Raw genomic sequence first — 18,362 nt, forward strand, 5'->3', positions numbered from 1 at the left:
ATTTTAGGTATCAAAAAGAGCGATTGGTGGTGGTTTGTAAAAGAGCCTCTACTAAGAGCCAATGCTAAACCATAATCAGAAATTGATAAACCACAGAGTAGTGCGGCTGGGAAACTTTGAGATCTGGGAGAAGAAAGTTATCTCTGAATCCATGCAGAGCTTTTAGACAAAGGGGAACCTGCTATGGCATCCTGACTAGCTTTAGGACAAAGGGGAACCTGCTATGGCATCCTGACTAGCTTTAGGACAAAGGGGAACCTGCTATGGCATCCTGACTAGCTTTAGGACAAAGGGGAACCTGCTATGGCATCCTGACTAGCTTTAGGACAAAGGGGAACCTGCTATGGCATCCTGACTAGCTTTAGGACAAAGGGGAACCTGCTATGGCATCCTGACTAGCTTTAGGACAAAGGGGAACCTGCTATGACATCCTGACTAGCTTTAGGACAAAGGGGAACCTGCTATGGCATCCTGACTAGCTTTAGGACAAAGGGGAACCTGCTATGGCATCCTGACTAACTTTAGGACAAAGGGGAACCTGCTATGGCATCCTGACTAACTTTAGGACAAAGGGGAACCTGCTATGGCATCCTGACTAGCTTTAGGACAAAGGGGAACCTGCTATGGCATCCTGACTAACTTTAGGACAAAGGGGAACCTGCTATGGCATCCTGACTAACTTTAGGACAAAGGGGAACCTGCTATGGCATCCTGACTAGCTTTAGGACAAAGGGGAACCTGCTATGGCATCCTGACTAACTTTAGGACAAAGGGGAACCTGCTATGGCATCCTGACTAGCCGCAATTTGCAACACTTCCAAACTCCAACACTTATAATAAATAATCACCTGCACGGAATGTCTTGACAGAAAGTTACTCATAACATGTCTACAGTGGATTTTTATGAAACAAACGCTTTGCAGATTGAAAGAGGATAATTCAAGCTTTCCCTACAGCTGCAATGTTGGGTGAGTTTAACGTTGTTTACAAGCAGATCAGAAATTTCAATTTGATCAATGGAGTGTCAATGGAGGTTATTGCAACTCTAGATTCAACCCATTTTAAAAACAAATCTAGTGTTGCAAACTCTTTTGAGTTCTATTTGATTACTTTATGGATTACTAGATTTTGTATAACACCACAAATCTGGTACCTGGCACAACATATTTCCGTGTGTGTGCGTGACCATGTCTCTTATTGTGTCAGAGGACCTGGTCAAACAACAGTACAATGATGAGATAACGAGTCACTGTCTATCAGCAAACACTACAGCATTAACCTGTATGCCTGCCTGTCAACCTACTCTGTACTGTAGTACCAAAGCCATGTGATGCGGTTCCTGTGTTTATACTGCCCTCTGCTGGATATGAGACAGAGAGGGAGAGAGAAAGAGAGAGAGAGATTTTGGCAGTAATGTGAACCTTTGCAGAGAGGGAGAGGTTGTCTTGTTTGCCATTTTGTTGAGTCTAGATTGAGACGTATTGAGGATGCGTCTTGTTTTGACAATGTAGGAATCTAATTATATCGCCTTGAAAAACCTCCTGGAATTGACTGGAAATTCACAAAACATGGAGATGAGGGGTGTAAGCAATTTGTGCACGTGCACGTGTGCATGTGGGCATGCATGTGTAATAGTACTGCTATACTTGTGAGGGCCACATATCTGTACAATGTAAAACATAGAGACTTAAAAGCCCCCAACGCATCACACGTTTACCAGTTGTAGATCTATACTTGGCTTCAGGGTGAGGGTTAGAAAAGGGCAAATTGTCATCCTAAAACTGATATATTGTGTGTGTGTGTGTGTGTGTGTGTGTGTGTGTGTGTGTGTGTGTGTGTGTGTGTGTGTGTGTGTTCACACTGGGGGAGGGGGGTGGGTCCCTTCAGGTGACAGAGTCTCACTCTCATCTCTCTTCTGCAACAGCACACTCAATTTGTGTTTGTCTTTCACTCACTTTTCATTTTGTCCTTGCCACACACACACACACACACGCGCACACATAGTTGTTGTTGTTATAATGCGCATTGCGATAACTTGTGAATTGGTAGATGGTGTTGATTATTTGTTCTCCACTCTGCCAAAGAAACACCACTACATCAAAGACGTGTTGACGCCGGTGCGTCTCAATCGCTCTCCAAAATCTCTCTCTCTCTCTCTCTCTCTCTCTCTCTCTCTCTCTCTCTCTCTGTGTTCTACAACGTGTTTTCATGTCAATTAGCGTCGCTCGATGGGTGGAAACCTTGTATGTCTGAAAAACAATGTTTTATGTTTTTTTACACCATTGTATGATAAAGTATGTGAAGTACAGTAGTGCTATTTTGTTAAAGACACTGCTTGTTTGGACCCATGTGGTTCCATTCGTTAAGGTCCTTTCATACTGGGTGCTGTTTGGACCCATGTGGTTCCATTCATTAAGGTCCTTCATACTGGGTGCTGTTTGGACCCATGTGGTTCCATTCATTAAGGTCCTTTCATACTGGGTGCTGTTTGGACCCATGTGGTTCCATTCATTAAGGTCCTTTCATACTGGGTGCTGTTTGGACCCATGTGGTTCCATTCATTAAGGTCCTTCATACTGGGTGCTGTTTGGACCCATGTGGTTCCATTCATTAAGGTCCTTTCATACTGGGTGCTAAAACGCAGCAGTGTCCAGACACCTTTTGAAGCCGTGTAAGGGGCGTGCATTTGGTTCCTAGCAATCAGTAATATTGCCTGGGACCCCCTGGAACCCTCTCAAGGACCCCTCGGGATCCCCAAACCACACGTTGAGAACCAGTGATCATAACACAATTTACAACCCATTTGTTTGTTTTTGTATAACCTCAGAAGTGGGATGAAAAATGCATTGCCAATGTGTTTTCATTCGAGACACAATGTGTATAATTCTTTACTCATTTAAAATGCATAAAAGGGACTAATTGAATGCTGGAAAAATAATTACGCTACACTCTTTTCTTCTTTTTTCTTATTGTCAGATGAGCCGATTAATAATCACCAGATTAATTCATCATGAAAATAGTTCCAATTCAATGTGCTTACAGGCATGGAGAATGAACCGGGCCGAGTGGAAGTAATTACTGTTTGTATGCAAACAACAGAGTGATGGAATGACTCTCTCTCTCGCTCCGTTTCTCTCATGACTCCTCTGTCAATTTAATTCAATGTCGTCGCCGTCGGCTTGAAACCTTATATGTCTGTTACATTTCAGGGAAAGGGGATAGGTACAGAAAGAACAAGGAATCTGTTTGGCACAGTGGTGAAGTACAGCTGTCTAGGTTGTGGGTTCGAGGTTGTGGGTTGTGGGTTCGAATCCACTGTGGTGCATCCGACAAATAAATGTCTGTCTCTCTCTCTCTCTTCTTCCCTCTTCTCCAGGGTTCCGGTAAAGACATCATCAGTGGTGGTTGCCTAAATAAGGACAGCATCACGGTAGGCACAGCACATGCACTATCTATCTATCTATCTATCTATCTATCTATCTATCTATCTATCTATCGTATCTGATATATTTTCACATTCATCTATCGATCTGGTCTTTGAGAAAGGACCACAATGCAAATGGATTTGCCGTGTAGTATTGTGCGTATATTAACCGTATGACAATAGGCAAACAAGACGACCTGTACAACCTCCTCTTCTCCGTGTCTCTTCCACTTCTCTCCTCTCAGCAAGAGTGCATCTGACTTAGAATGCCAGCACAGCGTTGTGCAAGTGCTTATTTTGTTAACAATATACTATATAGGCTACTATATTGATTGCTTTTCCCTCCGGAAATACAAACAAAAATAGCCGATCTTCAAGCTCACAAGGTGTGGACATGTTGTGAGCACGTTGGCAAAGAGACTCTGTGTAAGGGTGGTGGGGGAACGACAGTTTACTACTTACTTACTAAGTCTAGAAAGTTAAGCTGTTTCTTTCTATTCTCCCCTAAATCGATTAGTTTGTATTACAATGTATTTATTTACAATCTATTAAATTGATTAGTTTGGAGAAGTGCAGTACTGCGCTGCCAGAGACTGCATGTGCCATTTGGGGGCAGCAGTAGCTCAGGGGTAGAGTGGCCGGTAGAGCAGCCGGATGGGACCCGCAAGGTTCCCAGTTTGAGTGTATGAATGTGTGTGAATGGGTGAATGTATGTAATGCACAATATATCGAGCAATCTGGATAAAAGCACTATTTCTAATGCATCATTTAGAATTGACAGCTCCCCTCCACAGGCTCTGTCCATGGTGCTGAATGTTCTAGTGCTGTTAGCTAGGGACAGACTCTGTCCATGGTGCTGAATGCTCTAGTGCTGTTAGCTAGGGACAGACTCTGTCCATGGTGCTGAATGTTCTAGTGCTGTTAGCTAGGGACAGACTCTGTCCATGGTGCTGAATGTTCTAGTGCTGTTAGCTAGGGACAGGCTCTGTCCATGGTGCTGAATGCTCTAGTGCTGTTAGCTAGGGACAGACTCTGTCCATGGTGCTGAATGTTCTAGTGCTGTTAGCTAGGGACAGACTCTGTCCATGGTGCTGAATGCTCTAGTGCTGTTAGCTAGGGACAGACTCTGTCCATGGTGCTGAATGCTCTAGTGCTGTTAGCTAGGGACAGACTCTGTCCATGGTGCTGAATGTTCTAGTGCTGTTAGCTAGGGACAGACTCTGTCCATGGTGCTGAATGCTCTAGTGCTGTTAGCTAGGGACAGACTCTGTCCATGGTGCTGAATGCTCTAGTGCTGTTAGCTAGGGACAGGCTCTGTCCATGGTTCTGAATGCTCTAGTGCTGTTAGCTAGGGTGCTGAATGGCCTACAAAGTCTGTAGTAACACTTTACCGCCGGCAGATGGAGCCAGAGTGCCAATTTGGCTGTATACTACTACTATTACTACTGAAAGCATATGATACACAGAATGTCTGCATGGGTTAGGAGGCTGGTAGTGGGGTTGGCTTGGAGTTGTGGCAGAATGTGTGAATGAATGCACACATGGCATTATTGCTGTTAGGTAGAAACCTTGTATCTCTGTGCTTCAACTTTTTGTGTTTTACATTGAATTAATGTCCTACTTTATCATGCACATCATATACTTACCTACATCACGCAACGGCGCAGAAGTAGTGGAAATAGTCTATCTACAATCTGAGTTCTGAGCTTGTGGATCGACAGTTTATTTTATTTGCTATTTTTGAAAGAATATTGATGCGAAAGTGGTCTTGGATCCATTGCAAAACAGGCCCTTTTTTTCATTTGCTGCAAAACAACATAACAAATGTGTCTACCCGAAGTGTATTACGACATGAAGCAAACGAATTGGCAGTGAAGTTATTATGATTGGAATGGTGAAGTGGTATTGGGGTGCATTAGGGGAGGTAGTACTCCTCCCTAATTGTCTAGGAGTGTGAGACAGAGCACCTGGTACCTGATTGCTCTCATCATGGGGATATGTCTCATCAGAAACCTTTTTTTTGGTGATTGGTTGAATCTCCAAATTTCTATTTCGGGTTGGCTTTTCATTACCTTGCATGCGTCTCCAGAATACAATATTAGCACTTTGGTGTGTGCGGCCACCTTATTGTCTCTTGAAGACTATCTTTGAGATCTTTCTGCTGTGTGCTGGCACCACTAGAAGGACATTGGTTTGCGACTTTGCGTAGCATTCCTGTGCATAGCATTATGAACTTAGGTTATTGTGCGTGCAATCAGGCCAGCAGTGTTAACGCAGTTGTTTGCCCAAAAAGTGACTTGGTCGAACGATCAATCAATCAATCAATCACACACCCCATGAAGCCTGGAATTATTTGATTGCCTTGTTTTTTTCCATTACTTTTTTCATTTATTATGAAAACATTTTGTTTTTCATTTTTTTATATTTGAAAGTAAATTTTCCCTTTAACTGTGTGTGTGTGTGTGTGTGTGTGTGTGTGTGTGTGTGTGTGTGTGCGCGTGTGTTGTGTGCACATTATCCACAAGAGGGCGCTACATATCAAGGAGATATACTCTTTTTAAGCTCATCTTTGAGTGGTTTCAGTTTAAGCGCTGTGACTTCAGTGAGACAGAGGAACTACACACCACTGCTGTTAAAGCAGAGACACAGTGGCACATGAAACCTTAACATGATGACACTTGGATGTAAATGTGTCCTTATACTCCATATAACGTACAGACCCATTTACAGTACAGATGTCTGGGTGGGTGTACAGGAGACTGCTACAGTACAGATGTCTGAATGGGTGTACAGGAGACTGTTACAGTACAGATGTCTGGATGGGTGTACAGGAGACTGTTACAGTACAGATGTCTGGATGGGTGTACAGGAGACTGTTACAGTACAGATGTCTGGGTGGGTGTACATGATACTGTTACAGTACAGATGTCTGGGTGGGTGTACAGGAGACTGTTACAGTACAGATGTCTGGGTGGGTGTACAGGATACTGTTACAGTACAGATGTCTGGGTGGGTGTACAGGAGACTGTTACAGTACAGATGTCTGGGTGGGTGTACAGCAGACTGTTACAGTACAGATGTCTGGGTGGGTGTACAGGAGACTGTTACAGTACAGATGTCTGGGTGGGTGTACAGCAGACTGTTACAGTACAGATGTCTGGGTGGGTGTACAGGAGACTGTTACAGTACAGATGTCTGGGTGGGTGTACAGCAGACTGTTACAGTACAGATGTCTGGGTGGGTGTACAGGAGGACTGTGTTACAGTACAGATGTCTGGGTGGGTGTACAGGAGACTGTGTTGCGGTGCACATTACATCATAGACCTAAATATGCTGGAAACCTCGTCCACAGTCATATTTCTTTGTTTTGTAAATTATTTTGTAAATTATTGCCTTATTGTTGCACAAAGCAGCTGTAGTAGATTCACAAGCTCTCAGTGTGATGTGTCGTGAGCTTGTAGATCTGCAATTAATTTTGTTTCTGTTTCTGTATTAAGAATAATTAGAAAAAAGAACAGAATTGAGGCTGTTGTGTTTTTCAGCTTTATCCCAAGCTTCTCCTCTTCACTGTTTACCATTCGCCCACGTCACATACAAATGAACTCTGACACGCACGTACGTGGAGCGCACACACACACACACACACACACACACACACACACACATGTATGCATGTTCGCACAAACATTGGCAAAACATATTCATATTTGCATCAGATGTAAGCAAACAAGCACACACACACACACACACACACACACACACAGAAATATGCTTCATCCTCGCACACACACACACACACACACACACACACACACCTCGGTTGCCAATACTGTAATTTATTTATGATGCTGGGAGGCAGAGAGAGACCGACACAGAGAGAAATGGAGAGATAACTGTGGCACCGAGTTTTTAAACAATCATTTATTCATATGAAAATTATCCCACATTGTCTACGACAAAGACAATCAAAAGACGACACAGCCGAAAGTAAAACTAAGTTAGAGCCGGGAAAAGAAAGTACGCCTTCATAATCCCACACATTTCCAAATGCAAATCCTACACTTTGACATGCAGCAATACTTCTATTCTAACAATATGCGTGCTCTACGTAGACTGTGGAAAATTACTAAACAATCACACCTCTGCCCTCCATCATTTTCTTCCACCTTTCCTACTGAAATAAATTGCCAAGTTTGTTTGACAAAATGGGAAATTCAACGTATCTTTATTTGGGTTTTTTTCTCCTCCCCACGTGAGAACCAAATAAACAAAAAAACATGCTCTAATTAAATACATTAATCTGTAGAATATTATACAAAACAATACAATAGTGTCTATCATAGCCAAAAGACTGTCGGATTTAGCAAACACTGAATTCACAGTATTAGACATACGGATACTGTTGCCACTACAGTATGCACTATATTATTATTATATATAAAAAAAGTGTTTTTTTATATAAGTGTACATATTTGAAAATAAATGTACATGGTCTCTGTCGTGTGGAAACCTCATATTTGTCCAAAACTGTTACTTTTCAGGATTCAAAATATAATAGCAAAAGAAGCAGATCGACAAGCTCAACTTGTAAATCTGTACTTCTGTAGTGTGATAGGGCGTTGATTTGTAAATCTGTACTTCTGTAGTGTGATAGGGCGTTGATTTGTAAATCTGTACTTCTGTAGTGTGATAGGGCGTTGATTTGTAAATCTGTACTTCTGTAGTGTGATAGGGCGTTGATTTGTAAATCTGTACTTCTGTAGTGTGATAGGGCGTTGATTTGTAAATCTGTACTTCTGTAGTGTGATAGGGCGTTGATTTGTAAATCTGTACTTCTGTAGTGTGGTAGGGCGTTGATTTGTAAATCTGTACTTCTGTAGTGTGATAGGGCGTTGATTTGTAAATCTGTACTTCTGTAGTGTGATAGGGCGTTGATTTGTAAATCTGTACTTCTGTAGTGTGATAGGGCGTTGATTTGTAAATCTGTACTTCTGTAGTGTGGTAGGGCGTTGATTTGTAAATCTGTACTTCTGTAGTGTGATAGGGCGTTGATTTGTAAATCTGTACTTCTGTAGTGTGATAGGGCGTTGATTTGTAAATCTGTACTTCTGTAGTGTGATAGGGCGTTGATTTGTAAATCTGTACTTCTGTAGTGTGATAGGGCGTTGATTTGTAAATCTGTACTTCTGTAGTGTGATAGGGCGTTGATTTGTAAATCTGTACTTCTGTAGTGTGATGAAGTAGGGCGTTGATTTACCAGAAAACACAAACATCTAAAACATGGAGGTTTCAGCCCGACTGCGACGATATTATGAACAAAACAATTCACCACTTTAACGATATAGAGGTTGGGCTTAGAGGGGAGTAAAAAGAAGATATAGAGGTTGGGCTTAGAGGGGAGTAAAAAAAAGCAAGCTAACTTGTGAGCTTGTAGACCAGCCATTTTGTTCTACTTTCGTGTGTAGTCTGACAAAGAAGAGCAAAACACGGCCACGTCACTATGACTAACGTCAATGCTCATGTTGCCATGACTCAGCCATAACCATATAAGGAGTTCCCAATGTAGATAATATTTCATTATATGGACATATATAGCCTAAAGATGACATCAGTGATCTCCATATATGGGCACAAAATGACAAGTTGTAGGCATAAAAGGGACACGGGTAGATATTGTGTGTGCATTTGCGTTCGTGTACACTGAACATAAAGCAAGCACATGACAAAGCGTGACTACTACGACTACTCTGAAAACGTAATGCCCTGCAGCGTGCACACACATGCAGAAAGACACACACACACACACACACACACACACACACACGAACGTACGCACGCACGTGCACGCACACACTCTGTGCTGTCAGTGGTGTGGAGTGAAAGGTTTTGTGATGGGCTAATTCCATTACAGAGGGAGGATGTAATCGATTGGCCATAGGCCTCCAATTTCATTACACTGTGAGCCACCTCACGTTCCTCCATTACCACCATGCTTTAGAAAGGAAGGTTCCTCTATTACCACCATGCTTTAGAAAGGAAGGTTCCTCCATTACCACCATGCTTTAGAAAGGAAGGTTCCTCTATTACCACCACCATGCTTTAGAAAGGAAGGTTCCTCCATTACCACCACCATGCTTTAGAAAGGAAGGTTCCTCTATTACCACCACCATGCTTTAGAAAGGAAGGTTCCTCTATTACCACCACCATGCTTTAGAAAGGAAGGTTCCTCTATTACCACCACCATGCTTTAGAAAGGAAGGTTCCTCTATTACCACCACCATGCTTTAGAAAGGAAGGTTCCTCCATTACCACAATGCTTTAGAAAGGAAGGTTCCTCTATTACCACCATGCTTTAGAAAGGAAGGTTCCTCTATTACCACCATGCTTTAGAAAGGAAGGTTCCTCCATTACCACCATGCTTTAGAAAGGAAGGTTCCTCTATTACCACCACCATGCTTTAGAAAGGAAGGTTCCTCTATTACCACCATGCTTTAGAAAGGAAGGTTCCTCCATTACCACCATGCTTTAGAAAGGAAGGTTCCTCTATTACCACCATGCTTTAGAAAGGAAGGTTCCTCCATTACCACCATGCTTTAGAAAGGAAGGTTCCTCCATTACCACCATGCTTTAGAAAGGAAGGTTCCTCTATTACCACAATGCTTTAGAAAGGAAGGTTCCTCCATTACCACACTGTAAGAGATTTCACTGTACTATTACAGTAAATTACTGGCAGCACTGACGCCCGCAATTTACTGTTATTTTACAGTACATCTACTGTAATTCATTTTACAGTAGATATACAGTTTTTTCAATTACAGTATATAACTGTAAATTAAATGTGGGCCTATGGTAATTTAACAGCATACCGTTTTTCAATTACAGTACATAACTGTAAATTAAATGTGGGTTCATGGTAATTAAACAGCATAATTTTTTTTCCCATTACAGTATATAACTGTAAATTAAATGTGGGCCTATGGTAATTTAACAGCATACCGTTTTTCAATTACAGTACATAACTGTAAATTAAATGTGGGTTCATGGTAATTAAACAGCATACTTTTTTTTCAATTACAGTATATAACTAAATTAAATGTCTGTTCATGGTAATTTAACAGCATATCGTCTGTTCAATTACAGTATATAACTTTAAATTAAATGTGGGTTCATGGTAATTTAACAGCATACAGTATTTTGAAATGCAGTAAAAATACAGTATAACTATGGGTTTTACTGTCATTTTACAGTATGTTCCAGTATGCATGTTTTCAATAAAATGTAATAAAAATTAAATTATTGATATACAACTAATACAAAACACACAGGTATAGATATTCAACACAGTTGGTTTATTATTAAAGCTGCTATTCAACAATAGTCTCCATTAAAACTTTTTTCTATTATTTTAAATGCAATCAATAATAAATGACAGACTGACTGACAGACTCATGCATGGGTAGACAATGAGCAAACAGTCTCAATTAACCCCCCAAAAAAACAATAAATAAAAGATAAACAGTTTAAATTAACAAACTGTCATTTAAAATCCTGAATGACAGGACATGGCAAAAACAGCATCTGCATTATAATGCAATATTAATACAGCAGCATCAAGAACAATCTTTTAACAGCATTGTATCAGTCTAGCCAACATGCAAAATACTTAACATGAGAGGTAACAGCATCATCTGCGTCATACGCAATATTAATATGCAGCATCAATACAATCATTTTAACAGCAGTGCATCACAGTTGAAGTGCAAATACTTAACATGAAAGGGAGACATTGGGAAGCGATGGAGAAAGGAAGAGGCCTTGGCTTGGTTTGCATCGCGTGGCTCAATCAGGAGTGCCTGTAAAAAAATATATATATATATATTGAGCAAAACAATGTAGCTGCTAAATACATTAAAAAAGGTTCAAAATGAAAAACTTTGAAAGGAGGTATATAATAGAGGTTGCACAGCAGTAGTGTAGAGTTACAGACAATGTTGCAGTCAGGTAACAAGTGCCAACCTATAGATCTAAAAGGGCCATTCATCTGGTTTTAAAAAGGCTATTGTGTATTCTGGTATACTTGTATATTCTAGAGCTCCTCAAGAGTGATGAGACTCACCTGCTGTTTGTGTGGGTGGTACACAGTAGGGGAGGTACACAATTTGGGTGTATATTGATAAATAATATTTTAAATATTTATAAAATGGATATTTTTCATTTAGAAGTTATGTGGTTTCCTCCCGGCAGCAGATATATATACAATATATCTGAGCTTGGATTACCTATGATGTTTACACCAGCAATAGATACCTTTGAATGAATTCCAGAGTTCTGGAGGCCTCGTCTTGGTACTTGAAGTTGAAAACACCAAAAACAGCAACTCCTGACCCGAATGCCCTCATAGATCACGTGTCCCTCAACACTGATCATCCACTGGCTGTTTGTCATGGACTCATTCCCTGTTAAATAGTAAATACAAAGTTTGAAATTAGATTGAGACTACAGAAGTATTTACTATCATACACATACATTTGACTCTATTTTAATAGATGAACAAAATATTTCTCAAAAACATAAAACATTTGGGGGACAAGGGTTAAAAATAATGGAACAGGTGTTTATATTTTAGAATGAATGACCTGATGAAGATCCTGGGAGATCGAAATGTTGTTGCAATAATAAGGTAAATCCTTTGCCTGAAACCTGTGTGAAAGCTCTACTAGACTAGACTATTGGCCCAGCACCCACCATCGATGTGCGTGTAAATAAGTATGCTTTGAAAATGGTACATTTACATTAACATTAACATACATCAGTAGACTGGTAATGTGCTACAGTGCTGCTACAGTAGTAGCTGTGACCTACCAATGAATTCCCACTCAAAATCAACCAGTTTTTTCAGCAGTGTGGCTACCATCTTACTATAGGTGTACTACAGAAAATACTACAGAAAATAGCAGATCTACAAGCTTACAATGCATGACACTGTGGCGTTTTGTACTGTCAGTGTGTAGATTGGATATATGCATTAGAGGTTTGGTATAAAAAAATGCCAAACAAACAACATTTTACACAACACTGATGATACTGCTGTGAAACAAGTCTATGAATCTACCTATAAAGGTTTAATCTGAAACACAATATTATTCAATGAAGTTTATGTAGTGTGCGTGGGTACCTGCATCTCTCTCAGCTACGGGTCCTTTGTTAGCCTGAAAATCATTGAAGAGCCCTAATCTTTACCATTACCACTGCTGTTGGGAGGAAACCTCATAACTCTATTTTTGAGGTTTAGTAGTAAAAAGTGCTTTGGACAAAAACTCTTAACTTCTTTGGACCCTCAAAATGTCTGCTAAAGCAACTAACTCCACCACCTCTCCCCCTCTCATGGAAGTAATTGACATACAGTTACAACACCAACTTTGATGAGGCTGTATTGCTTTGTTTTAAAAATATAAGGTTTTCTTAATTTCCATTTCCTGAAAAATTTGTGTGGGTGGTACACAGTAGGGGAGGTACACAATTTGGGTGTATATTGATAAATAATATTTTAAATATTTATAAAATGGATATTTTTCATTTTGGAGTTATGAGGTTTCCTCCCGGCAGCAGAGATATATACAATATATCTGAGCTTGGATTACCTATGACGTTTACACCAGCAATAGATACCTTTGAATGAATTCCAGGGTTCTGGAGGCCTCGTCTTGGTACTTGAGGTTGAAAATGTAGAACACCGCAAACAGTGCAGCAACTCCTGACCCGAATGCCCTCACAGATCACGTGCCCCTCAACGCTGATCATCCACTGGCTGTATTTACTATTTACAGGGAATGAGTTCATGACAAACAGAGTTTGAAATTAGATTGAGACTACAGAAGTAGTTACTATCATGCACATTCATTTGATTCCATTTTAATATTTCTCAAAAACATGAAAAATGGCAGTTGCTTGGATTGCAAGGTGGATCTGTAGAAGGGCAGGAAATACATATGGAACAGAAGACTCTCCCTACTTTTCATTTCAGTTTCAGTTGAGCAAGATGTATCTTCACTTAAAATACAATTAAGGCATGGCATCTTCACATGAAGGTTCTATGATTGCCTCATTTTACACAAAGGGCATTTTTTTACACAAAAATACATACCAAGCAGAACAAGTCGAGGACTGGCTGGTAGGATGAATTGTCTCTCGACGTCAGCACTTGTGTTAGACCACTGAAAAGTTAAAATAAATTAGGACAAAAATAATAATGTTGTAGCATGTGTACAATCACAATATTGAACAATAATTGATCAATACTCACATTAGCCAAAATCAGCAGTCCATCTTGGCTTTCTCCTAAATGGGTTGTAAGAAGCTGAATTACAGTCAAATCCCCATCCAAGCCCTGGGAAAAATTATACACTTTAAATGTTCTGTATGTTTGGAAATGTCTTTGACATCTGCAGGATGAACACACTTAAAAGAAGCATTGGGTGTGCAACTGTGGGTCCTCATGTGCCTCACGTTAACATATCAAAGCAAGAATATGTACACATATCACATGATATCATCTTGCTCACGTATTGATGTTTCAGAAATTGTTAAAGTTGGTTAGATTTTCCAAAGTGGCTTGAGCAATGTTGCTAGCAGCTAGCAGATGTTGTTTAAAAATATAGACTGTAGGAAACTTTCTTACCTTAGTCTCCTTTTCTTCTCAGTCTTCTTTATGCTTCTTCTTTTGTTCTTTTGTGTTGTTTTGTTAGTTTGCTTGGCAAAAAACTGTTGGCTAAAAAGATTATAGAAGGCTCCTTCACTGCATGGCCAACAACAATCAACTGACGAACTTTGAAGGGAAAACCTGGGTGTGGCCTATTTCCATGTGGCTTTGCATAAAATACTGCATTCTACTGTTAAATTACAGTCTCTAGTAAAATAACGGCATAAGCTGTGAACTGAATGGTCCCTCGGCTATAGACCCTTGTACTGGAGAAGTATATAGTACTCTGACATGCAACAGCAGAGAGAGAGGGGGGGGGGACATGCGTCACCATTCAATCCATTGAATTGAGCACAGCTGACAGCAATCAGACTAGCTCAGAACTGGGAATGAGTATTTTGGTTTATATTTCTTTAAAAAATCATAACTTTTGACAGGAATGTGCTAGAGACTTACTTTCTTTTTTGACAGACTCATAAATTATGAGGGTAGACTGACATATGTCAGAATTGTAAAGTTTTGTCAAATCGTCTTAGAGATAATCATAAATATGTATCTACAGGGAAAAGTAATGGTCGAAAACTAAATCAAACACCAGATTATTGATCAGCGTGTCGCCCTGAACGCATCAATATAAATCTCCTCACACACAGACTTACTGTTCTCTAACCCTAACCCAGCCACCAAAACGTGCTAGGGTTAGGGTTAGGGTTGCCGAGGTCGTAGAGCAAAACCGAGACCAGATTATTGATCAGCTCGTTGCTCTGAAAACACCAATATAAGTTTCCTCCCACACGGACATACGGTTCTCTTAATTGATTAGGGTTACAGGTTCGCTATCTCGCTTAATAACTCGAAAACGATAAGAAGTTGGATTCCGATTTTGAGATATGTTGTTCAGTTTTTTGAGACGAACAAGGGGATATCTTGTTTGTCCCGGTACGCCACTCCTAAGTTGGCTTCCTCCACTTTCGGAAGGTACATATAGGTGTACAACCTAACACCATACTGAAGGAAGATCTGAAATTTTGAAAAGTGTCGTACCAGGACAAACAAGATATCCACTTGATCGTCTCGAAAAACTGAACAACATATATAAAAATTAGACCCCAAGTCCTTATCGTTGTGGAGTTATTGAGAGGGAAAGATTGCCCGCTTTTGCAGTCTTTTTGCTGATCTTTGACCTTTATCAGTGGCCTAAAAAATCAGGCCCGGTGCCATTACATCCGGCTTACTCTCAATATGGATTGAGTGAAGTTTCAGATTTAAAAAAAATATCTTGAGCGATTAATTCCAGAAAATGGTCAGATTTTGCAGTCTTTTTGCTGATCTTTGACCTTTATCAGTGGCCTAAAAAATCAGGCCCGGTGCCATTACATCCGGCTTACTCTCAATATGGATTGAGTGAAGTTTCAGATTTAAAAAAAATATCTTGAGCGATTAATTCCAGAAAATGGTCAGATTTTGCAGTCTTTTTGCTGATCTTTGACCTTTATCAGTGGCCTAAAAAATCAGGCCCGGTGCCATTACATCCGGCTTACTCTCAATATGGATTGAGTGAAGTTTCAGATTTAAAAAAAATATCTTGAGCGATTAATTCCAGAAAATGGTCAGATTTTGCAGTCTTTTTGCTGATCTTTGACCTTTATCAGTGGCCTAAAAAATCAGGCCCGGTGCCATTACATCCGGCTTACTCTCAATATGGATTGAGTGAAGTTTCAGATTTAAAAAAAATATCTTGAGCGATTAATTCCAGAAAATGGTCAGATTTTGCAGTCTTTTTGCTGATCTTTGACCTTTATCAGTGGCCTAAAAAAATCAGGCCCGGTGCCATTACATCCGGCTTACTCTCAATATGGATTGAGTGAAGTTTCAGATTTTAAAAAAATATCTTGAGCGATTAATTCCAGAAAATGGTCAGATTTTGCAGTCTTTTGGCTGACCTTTGACCTTTGCAAACGTCGTGGAAATTTGAGACCGCCGCCATTGAATTCGGCATGCTCCAAATATGAAGAATACGTCTAGTGTACGTAGAAAAACATTAAACAACATGTTTTAAAGGTCTATTTGTGGAGAGGAGAGGAGAGGAGAGGAGAGGAGAGGAGAGGAGAGGAGAGGAGAGGAGAGGAGAGTAGAGGAGCTCACAGTGACACCTTGCAACAGGTGTGTGTAGTTGCTAATCAAATGTCTTGACACACACACACACACAGGTGGACCCTCTTGTAAACAAGTGTAATGCTTAATTGCTTAAAGTCTTTGTATTGAGTTTGTGTTTGAAATGTACTGTAATTCTGCAAACTGTTAAAGTGTTAATACATATTTCAATCAATCAATCAAGGCTTTGATGTTCTATGACAAAGTTTAAAATCCATCTCCTTCCAACCTATATGAGTCTAACAGTCAGTCAGCCAGCCAGCAAGCCAGCCAGCCAGCCAGCCAGCCAGCCAGTCAGTCAGTCAGTCAGTCAGTCAGTCAGCCAGCAAGCCAGTCAGTCTCCTCTTCTATACCATTGTAGGCTGTTGATTTAACAGTATTGTACTGCTACATAACAGGTTCTACTCATATTAGTTAAATAACAGCATACAATACTAATTTACAGGAAAGGGATGACTATTTAACAGTATTGTACTGCTACATAACAGGTTCTACTCATATTAGTTAAATAACAGCATACAATGCTAATTTACAGGAAAGGGATGACTATTTAACAGTATTGTACTGCTACATAACAGGTTCTACTGTTATTAGTTCAATTACAGCATAGAATGTTAATTTACAGAATAGAATGTTAATTTACAGGAAAGAGATGACAATTTAACAGTATTTTACAATTTGGTGAAAAACAGTAAGATACTGTTGCAAATCCACCCTAATTTTACAGTTATAGGTTACAGTGCACCATGCTTTAGAAAGGAAGGTTCCTCTATTAGCACAATGCTTTAGAAAGGAAGGTTCCTCTATTACCACCATGCTTTAGAAAGGAAGGTTCCTCCATTACCACCATGCTTTAGAAAGGAAGGTTCCTCTATTACCACCATGCTTTAGAAAGGAAGGTTCCTCCATTACCACCATGCTTTAGAAAGGAAGGTTCCTCTATTACCACCATGCTTTAGAAAGGAAGGTTCCTCCATTACCACCATGCTTTAGAAAGGAAGGTTCCTCCATTACCACCATGCTTTAGAAAGGAAGGTTCCTCTATTACCACCATGCTTTAGAAAGGAAGGTTCCTCTATTACCACCATGCTTTAGAAAGGAAGGTTCCTCCATTACCACCATGCTTTAGAAAGGAAGGTTCCTCTATTACCACAATGCTTTAGAAAGGAAGGGTCCTCCATTACCACAATGCTTTAGAAAGGAAGGTTCCTCCATTCCTCCATGCTTGCAATGCAGACAGACACAGCCAGCCAGGGACACACACAGCTGAGGCACCACTCAAAAACCTGACAGACACTCTAGTGTTAAGAATGAAAAATGCTCAAAGAATAAAGCAGATCTATAAAGCTCCCAAATGCAGGCTTGTAGATCCACCATCTGTTTTAAATGAATTAATTGAAGTGGTTTAGTGGGGATTTCTCACATTCAGCAAATAGTACAGAGATTAGTGAAGAAAAGATGCTCGCCCAGTTAATCTGAGAGAGAGAGAGAGAGAGAGAGAGAGAGAGAGAGAAAACTTCAAACGTGAAACCTTTCGTCAAATGTCCCGTATTACCGGCACGCCCTGGGGGGCCTGCCAGGGAAGAAAGGAAAAAAGAAAGAAAGAATAAAAACCAGGGTCTCTCCCGCTCGCCGCCTCCATTCTGGCTTTCTTGATTATGAACAGCGCCCGGGGATATTGCTGAACTTCAGATAATTGCCGTCATGCCGCCGCTGGCTTTGATGGCCTATAAACAAACTCACCTCGGCGTCATGGCATCCCATTCAACCCCCCCCCCCATCCCCCCCCCCCCCCCCCCCACGACACCGCTGGGCGAGCAAGCGAGCGGGAGCCTGGGAGAGAGAGACCCTTTTAAATGAAGGGAGAGCCCTCTGTTGTTGGATTTTGCCGTTTGTGTGTTTTTTGTTGTTGTTTTGTTTGTTTTTTAACGCAGCTTCCCAGTCTCTTCATAATGATAATATCTACGTATCTTGAAACCTCATATCTCTTTTTTTTATTTTTATTAATGGCCTACTTCGTCATGTATGAGTTCTGGCACAAAAAGTGGTGAACATCAACATAGGGGTTTGGACTCACGAGGTTTC

At 40.5% G+C, this 18,362-nt stretch overlaps 1 long non-coding RNA gene across 1 annotated transcript; it reads right to left on the reverse strand.

Moving 5' to 3' along the window:
- Positions 1–13,121: 13,121 nt before the first annotated feature.
- LOC308323582 lies at positions 13,122–13,776 on the reverse strand. Its single transcript, XR_013964824.1, has 3 exons — positions 13,728–13,776; positions 13,569–13,638; positions 13,122–13,241 (listed from the first exon to the last, which is right to left on the reverse strand). It is a non-coding gene; the product is annotated as an uncharacterized lncRNA (long non-coding RNA).
- Between the last annotated feature and the right edge of the window lie 4,586 nt (positions 13,777–18,362).

The sequence above is a fragment of the Protomyctophum bolini genome (assembly GCF_963924005.1).
Source record: "Protomyctophum bolini genome assembly, chromosome: 11".
In the NCBI taxonomy this organism is placed as follows: Eukaryota; Metazoa; Chordata; class Actinopteri; order Myctophiformes; family Myctophidae; genus Protomyctophum; species Protomyctophum bolini.